Source organism: Triticum urartu, chromosome 5 (assembly GCF_003073215.2).
Source record: "Triticum urartu cultivar G1812 chromosome 5, Tu2.1, whole genome shotgun sequence".
Classification (NCBI taxonomy): Eukaryota; Viridiplantae; Streptophyta; class Magnoliopsida; order Poales; family Poaceae; genus Triticum; species Triticum urartu.
Window position 1 is genome coordinate 10,076,105 of NC_053026.1, and position 8,222 is coordinate 10,084,326.

General features: G+C 46.7%; 1 non-coding gene across 1 annotated transcript; it reads left to right on the top strand.

The window, feature by feature from the left end:
- The first annotated feature begins 1,948 nt into the window (after positions 1 to 1,948).
- TRNAT-AGU lies at positions 1,949 to 2,022 on the top strand. The gene has a single exon. It is a non-coding gene; the product is annotated as a tRNA-Thr (tRNA).
- The last annotated feature ends 6,200 nt before the right edge of the window (positions 2,023 to 8,222 follow it).

Genomic DNA, 8,222 nt, shown 5'->3' on the forward strand with positions numbered 1-8,222 from the left:
GCAGGACGAGGGCGACATGCCTCCATGGGAGCGTTTTCGCGAGCTCTGCCTCCTTCGCTTCAGGCCACCGATACGCGGGAGCTGGCTGGCGGAGTTGGGCCGTCTCCCCTTCACCTCTACGGTGCAGGACTTCACCAACCGCTTTTAGGCCTTGGCATGCCATGCGCCCGGCGTGACGGCTCGCCAGCCGGCCGAGCTCTTCGTCGTCAGTCTGCCGGATCATATCCGCGTGGACTTGGAGCTGCAGGGACCCCAAGACCTCCAGACGGCCATGTACTACGCTCGAGCGTTCGAGCGCCGCGCGGTGGCCATCCAGCAGGCGTTACTGTCCCGGGCCGCTGGGCCGCTACCCTGGCCGGACGTTCCCGCGCAGGGTCGGCCTACATAGGCTTCCGCGGCACCCCTCGCCGCGACCGCGACACGGCCGTTCTGCTGGCTCACCACGGCCGAGCTACTCGAGCGTCGCCGCCAAGGTTGTGCTTCAACTGCGACGAGCCCTATGTGCCCGGCCACATCTGCCCGCAACTCTTCTCCCTGGAGGCTACGGACTACATTGAGAAGGACGCCGCTGCCGCCGGGCTAGGCAACCTGCCCACCCCAGCTGTCGCGGAGGTGTTTGGCGACGGTTGATCACCTCGAGGAGTTCCACAAGCGCTTCCCCGCCTTCCAGCTCGAGGACGAGCTGTTTGTGCAGGCGAGGAGAAATGTTATGACCGGCATATTAGGGGCTTAGCCCAGTTAGTTGTGACCCAGTCTATCTTATTGTTATTAGGGGCTTAGCTCAATTATCTTAGTAGGAGAATTATATAAACTCGTGTAAAGATCCGTTTTGAAATTAAGTAAGAAGCAATAATATTTGCTCGGCTTCCTTAGGGAGTCGGGAGACCTAACCCTAGCCGCCTCGTTCCCTGCGCCATCTCCCTCTCAGCCGCCGCCTCCTCGCGCATGACGGGGCCTAGCCGCCGGCGTCCGCGTGTTCGTCCACGACTAGCTCCCTCCTTCCCCTACAACCTCCGGCCTAGACCCGGTATTTTTTTCTACTTGGTATACAAGACCATGGCCGCAGCAAACCTGAGCACCGTTGGATTCCTTGCAGGTACTGAACCTGGCTCTGAACGCACCATCTGTTTCAGTTTCATGATGTCTGATAAATCCACTCTGTTTTGCTCAGGGACATCGATTGTGTGGATGCTTCCTCAGTGGGACTCCCATGGTTCCTGCGCCGCCAAGCAAGAGTGACTCATGAGAGATGCGCGCGCGCATCGGTGGCAAGGACACTCGAAGAATTCTTGTGCCAAAAAAAGAAGGTTCTTGTGCAAGGCCATGCATGGCATCTCTCTGCACTTTCTGCCATGTACTCCTTCCGTTCCTAAATATAAATCTTTTTCAACATTTCAAATGAAATACAACATACGGATGTATGTAGACATATTTTAAAGTGTAGATTCATTCATTTTGCTCCGTATGTAGTCACTTGTTGAAATCTCTAGAAAGATTTATATTTGGGAACGGAGGGAGTAGTATTGTTTTGCTCGAAGCATTCCTTTGTAGTTTCATTGGTGAGAATCCAAACAACGCAAGCTGTAAAAAAACCAATGCGTTCTTGTCATGAATGCAGTGTTTCATCAATTTGTGTCGATCTTCCCTTGTTGGGAGCGGCATCGGCATGTAGAAAGGAAGGAGAAGCTTGTAAAATTTCTGGATGAAGCTTGGCCACTTGTGGGGGTCATGGAAAGGAGAAGCAACAAAATGAACAGTGACAAGATAGTAAAAATTCACCGTTTGTCGCAGATTTGTTTTTTTACTTTCCTTTTTTTACCTTCCAAATGAGATCGAGTTTGAGTTAGGATTTTACCCACTTTATTAGTGTCTGTCCTGTTTCAATTTTTTGCAGGCCTTCTCGTCTAGCTATCAGATAAGTAAGATCTCAAATGAAACAGGATAGCAAGCTTTCATAGCTCAGTTGGTTAGAGCACCCGTTTAGTAAGCGGGAGGTCTTGAGTTCAACTCTCAATGAAAGCAAGTTTTTTACTTCTTTTGGTATCTGCTGTGGCCCAATCTCACTCGTATTTACTATCTTTTGACAAAAAGATCTACTGGCAGCAGTATATACTAGGTTCATCTTTCTGCTTTGATTGATTGATACCCATCGCCTGCTTGCCACAATCTTTGCCTTTTTTTCTTCTTCTTCTTCTTTCGAGAAGAGCCACAATCTTTACTTGGTTCACCATCGATGCATGCACCCATCCGTCCGCTCATCAGGATAGCTAGATGCTTGCATTGACCACATAATTCAGGGCCGCTTTCCCGGCCGGGGATTCCTGTTTTTTGCCTTGCTTGGCTGCAGCAGGAGGAGGGAACTGGGATTTTGCTACGAGGAGCATCAGATCCTGACGCTGCCAGCTGCTTACAGGTTACTGTTGGCCTTGCATATTTTCCTTTCTGATCAAGTCCTTGTGTTATTTCTGCTCTGGCCCATTCCACTCAATACACTTTTCACTATATGCTCGGTCGACATCTTGAACTCTTGATATTTTACCCGATCGAGATCGACGGTAGAACCATCAAACGGAGGACGTGGTCGATCCGCATCCGTCATGAACAAAAACTCGCCGTGTTCATGGGTGATCCAAAATGCAAATTGACGTCAGGCATGTTGTGCTGGTGAATGGCATCCTGCTCATTCAACATGCTGAGGCTACCTAGCCGCGCCACCAAGGATGGCCACCAATGCTGCAAAGATGATCAAGTAGCCAGCAGCTGCCACTTGCTCCCACTAGTAAATGGTGGATTGCTAGGGCACTATGTACGGTTAATGGCAGAGGGGATCAAAGGGCAGCTAGATACCTATGGAACCCCACATTGTGCTTGCAACTAACATCTTTTATGTTTCTTCTTTTTGTGTCCTGATCTCTGAAGCACCATTAAAATAAATTCTTAAAACTGTTGCTGCTGCATTTGGGTGCTCTGTGTGAGGTGGAAACCAGTGTGTCCTGATCTCTCAAGTACAGTCGAGACTTCTCAAATATCTTAATACTCTGTCCAATACACTATGCTAAATATGTTTTCCCTGCACATATATATCACCTTTTCTGAACGCGGACGAATTTTACGACACAAAAGGAACCGGGCTAGGAGCCCCCTTAGGAACATAGGAACAATGTAGGAATTTTAGAGGATAGGATTCCTATAGGAAAAATACCATTGGTCTCATTTGGAACAAACAAATTACTATCCTACATCCCTTTGAAATTTCTATAAAATGGGGAATTTCCATAGGCATTCTGGAGGAATCCAAACATGAGGTTCTACCTCATGTTTTCTTCAATTTGTGCCTACAGTTCCTGCATTTTTACTGCATGACAGTCAAATGACAGTTTTAAAGTCTTCCTGCGGTTTTGATTCCTAAAGGAAGGAATCCAGGGTACATGGCAACCCAATTGCTGGGTTTTTCTTATTCCTATATTTTGAGTTCCCGTGTTCCAAACGGGCCCTTAAAATGTATGAAGACGAAGTAACGGAGTATCTAGTTTAGCACATACTATTTCTCAAAAAAAGCTAGTTTAAGACATCCTAATTTTCTGAAACAAGATTAAAAAAACAAACATCACATTTATTATGTTAATGAAATCGGGGAGTCATCACTTTCATTCAATTTTTTTGTTTTGTTGCGCTAATCAGTTGATCGTTTTTTTACATGCCGGAGTTGATTTCTTGGGATGCGGCATCCGCATTGAAGCGGCGACGCCTGAGAGATTGCGTCCGTCTGTGCCGCCCTCCCGTCTGGTCAAATCGCGGGATCAATGCCGGCTGATGCATGCTCTGGGCCGGCACGAATGCGATGCGGCAAGCGGCGCGGGAGGAAGGCGCATGTTACACCGTGACTGTCAAGAGGCTTGTTATCTGATCCCAGTCCATGTGACATATAGTATAGGATGCCACGGTGGCGCTACTGATGATGGATCTATACTTGCAATAGACCGAGTCAACATCCATTGCATTCATGCACTAACTAATCAATCATTTCCTCAGATCATGCAACATGAGGAGCGTGCCACATCACTTTCGGACCTTTTTCGAGTGGAAATGAACAATCTAGTTGCGACCAAATTAGTCAGAATGTCGTTTAGCAAAGAAACGGAAACAACAAAAGTTGTGGTTGACAAATGCTGAGGTGACTTGGATTTTGTTGTGTTTGCAGCCTCCATATTTGTCTTATTTATGGAAAACACTTATTTATTGGAAGGATTATAAAGCTTTCGTTTCTAAAAAGAAATAGATCAAGCATGTGCAACTTCTAATGCATGTCAGCTAAAAATAAAATCAAACTATGTGGTCTGAAAAACAAAATCGAATGTTCTTTAGCAAAGAATGGAAACAACAAAAGCTGTGGTTGACAAATGCTGAGGTGAGTTGGATTTTGTTGTGTTTCAAACTTTCAATCCTCCATTTGTCTTGTGTTATTTTAGATCCTACTTGGTTGGGCTAATAAAGTTGCATTTTCTTAAGAAAAAATAAACAGACTAGGCAACGTGCAATTTCAGTTGTCATGGCAGCTGAGAATTATACCCAAGTATTTGATCAGAAATACATGTACGTGTACGCAGAAACACGGCAAAAAAAACCCGATACTTCTTTGTCGTCGTAGGAATTTAAACCCTGAATTGAGTCTTGTATATGTTTTAGTGACGTAACAATAATAATTAGGTAATAAAAATAACTATCCAGCCCTCTACATGAGAAGATGCAGACAACCAATTATTACAATGCCTCAGTTAATTTGACAAGTCTTACAAAAGAAAATAAAAGTCATACAGCTAGGACACACTGAGACTCGCCACGTAGGTGTCGGACCTTTTTGAGTTGCAGCCAAATTAGTTAAATGTCGTTTAGCTAGAATGGAAACAACAAAGTTGTGGATTTAAAATCCTAAGCTGAATTGTATTTTGTTGTGTTTCAAGTTTCAACCCTCCATCTATGTCTTGTGTCATTTTGCATTCTACTTCTTTTTTGAAAGGATCCAGCTCAAGGCTAGTTTCTCATTGATCATAAGCAGGGAGCAGATTGAAAAGTGATAAAGGCGATGATCCGAAGATCAAGGTGTTGGGGAATGTAGCAAAATTTTAAAAATTTTCTACGCATCACCAAGATCAATCTATGGAGTCATCTAGCAACGAGGGAGAGAGGAGTGCATCTACATACCCTTGTAGATCACGAGCGGAAGCGTTCAAGAGAACGGGGTTGATGGAGTCGTACTCGGCGTGATTCAAATCACCGATGACTTAGTGCCGAACGGACGACAACTCCGGTTCAACACACGTACCGTTGGGAGACGTCTCCTCCTTCTTGATCCAGCAAGGGGGAAGGAGAGGTTGATGAAGATCCAGCAACACGACGGCATGGTGGTGGAAGCAACAGTGATCTCGGCAGGGCTTCGCCAAGCGCTGGGAGACGGAGGAGTGTCACGGGAGGGAGGGAGAGGCCAGGGGCTTGGGGTCCGCATCCCTCCCTTCCCCCCACTATATATAGGGTGCCTAGGGGGGGCGCCGGCCCTAGGAGATCCAATCTCCTAGGGGGGGCGGCGGCCAAGGGGGGTGCCTTGCCCCCCAAGGCAAGGGTGGCACCCCCACCCCAAGGGTTTCTAACCCTAGGCGCAGGGGAGGCCCAAGGGGGGGGGCACCAGCCCACTAGGGGCTGGTTCCCCTCCCACTTCAGCCCATGGGGCCCTCCGGGATAGGTGGCCCCATCCGGTGGACCCCCGGGACCCTTCCGATGGTCCCGGTTCAATACCGGTGACCCCCGAAACCTTCCCGATGGCCGAAACTGGACTTCCTATATATAAATCTTTACCTCCGGACCATTCCGGAACTCCTCGTGACGTCCGGGATCTCATCCGGGACTCCGAACAACTTTCAGGTTACCGTGTGCTAATATCTCTACAACCCTAGCGTCACCGAACCTTAAGTGTGTAGACCCTATGGGTTCGGGAGACATGCAGACATGACCGAGAAGCCTCTCCGGTCAATAACCAACAGCGGGATCTGGATACCCATGTTGGCTCCCACATGCTCCACGATGATCTCATCGGATGAACCATGATGTCGAGGATTCAATCAATCCGTATACAATTCCCTTTGTCAATTGGTACGTTACTTGCCCGAGACTCGATCGTCAGTATCCCAATACCTTGTTCAGTCTCGTTACCGGCAAGTCACTTTACTCGTACCGTAACGCATGATCCCGTGATCAACCACTTGATCACATTGAGCTCATTATGATGATGCATTACCGAGTGGGCCCAGAGATACCTCTCCGTCATACGGAGTGACAAATCCCAGTCTCGATTCGTGCCAACCCAACAAACACTTTCGGAGATACCTGTAATGTACCTTTATAGCCACCCAGTTACGTTGTGACGTTTGGCACACCCAAGGCATTCCTACGGTATCTGGGAGTTGCACAATCTCATGGTCTAAGGAAATTATACTTGACATTCAGAAAAGCTACATCAAACGAACTACACGATCTTTGAGCTAAGCTTAGGATTGGGTCTTGTCCATCACATCATTCTCCTAATGATGTGATCCCGTTATCAATGACATCCAATGTCCATAGTCAGGAAACCATGACTATCTTTTGATCAACGAGCTAGTCAACTAGAGGCTCACTAGGGATGTGTTGTGGTCTATGTATTCACACATGTATTACGATTTCCGGATAACACAATTATAGCATGAACAGTAGACAATTATCATGAACAAAGAAATATAATAATAACCATTTTATTATTGCCTCTAGGGCATATTTCCAACAGTCTCCCACTTGCACTAGAGTCAATATTCTAGTTATATTGTGATGAATCGAACACCCATGCAGTTCTGGAGTTGATCATGTTTTGCTCTACGGAGAGGTTTAGTCAACGGATCTGCTACATTCAGGTCCATATGTACTTTACAAATCTCTATGTCTCCATTTTGAACACTTTCACGAATGGAGTTGAAGCGACGCTTGATATGCCTAGTCTTCCTGTGAAACCTGGGCTCCTTGGCAAGGGCAATAGCTCCAGTGTTGTCACAGAAGAGAGTCATCGGGCCCGACGCATTGGGTATGACTCCTAGGTCAGTAATGAACTCCTTCACCCAGACTGCTTCTTGTGCTGCCTCCGAGGCTGCCATGTACTCCGCTTCACATGTAGATCCCGCCACAACGCTTTGCTTGCAACTGCACCATCTTACTGCCCCACCATTCAAAATATACACGTATCCGGTTTGTGACTTAGAGTCATCCAGATCTGTGTCGAAGCTAGCATCGACGTAACCCTTTACGACGAGCTCTTCGTCACCTCCATAAACGAGAAACATTTCCTTAGTCCTTTTTAGGTACTTCAGGATATTCTTGACCGCTGTCTAGTGTTCCATGCCGGGATTACTTTGGTACCTTCCTACCAAACTTACGGCAAGGTTTACATCAGGTCTGGTACACAACATAGCATACATGTTAGACCCTATGGCCGAGGCATAGGGGACGACACTCATCTTTTCTCTATCTTCTGCCATGGTCGGGCATTGGGCCATGCTCAATCTCGTACCTTGCAATACAGGCAAGAACCCCTTCTTTGACTGATCCATTTTGAACTTCTTCAATATCTTGTCAAGGTACGTACTCTGTGAAAGACCAATGAGGCATCTCGATCTATCTCTATAGATCTTGATGCCTAATATATAAGCAGCTTCTCCAAGGTCCTTCATTGAAAAACACTTGTTCAAGTAGGCCTTTATGCTTTCCAAGAATTCTATATCATTTCCCATCAACAGTATGTCATCCACATACAATATGAGAAATGCTACAGAGCTCCCACTCACTTTCTTGTAAATGCAGGCTTCTCCATAAGTCTTCATAAACCCAAACGCTTTGATCATCTCATCAAAGCGAATGTTCCAACTCCGAGATGCTTGCACCAGCCCATAAATCGAGCGTTGGAGCTTGCACACCTTGTCAGCATTCTTAGGATCGACAAAACCTTCTGGCTGCATCATATACAATTCTTCCTTAAGGAAACCATTAAGGAATGCCGTTTTGACGTCCATTTGCCATATCTCATAATCATAGAATGCGGCAATTGCTAATATGATTCGGACGGACTTCAGCTTCGCTACGGGTGAGAAAGTCTCATCGTAGTCAACCCCTTGAACTTGTCGATAACCCTTAGCGACAAGCCGAGC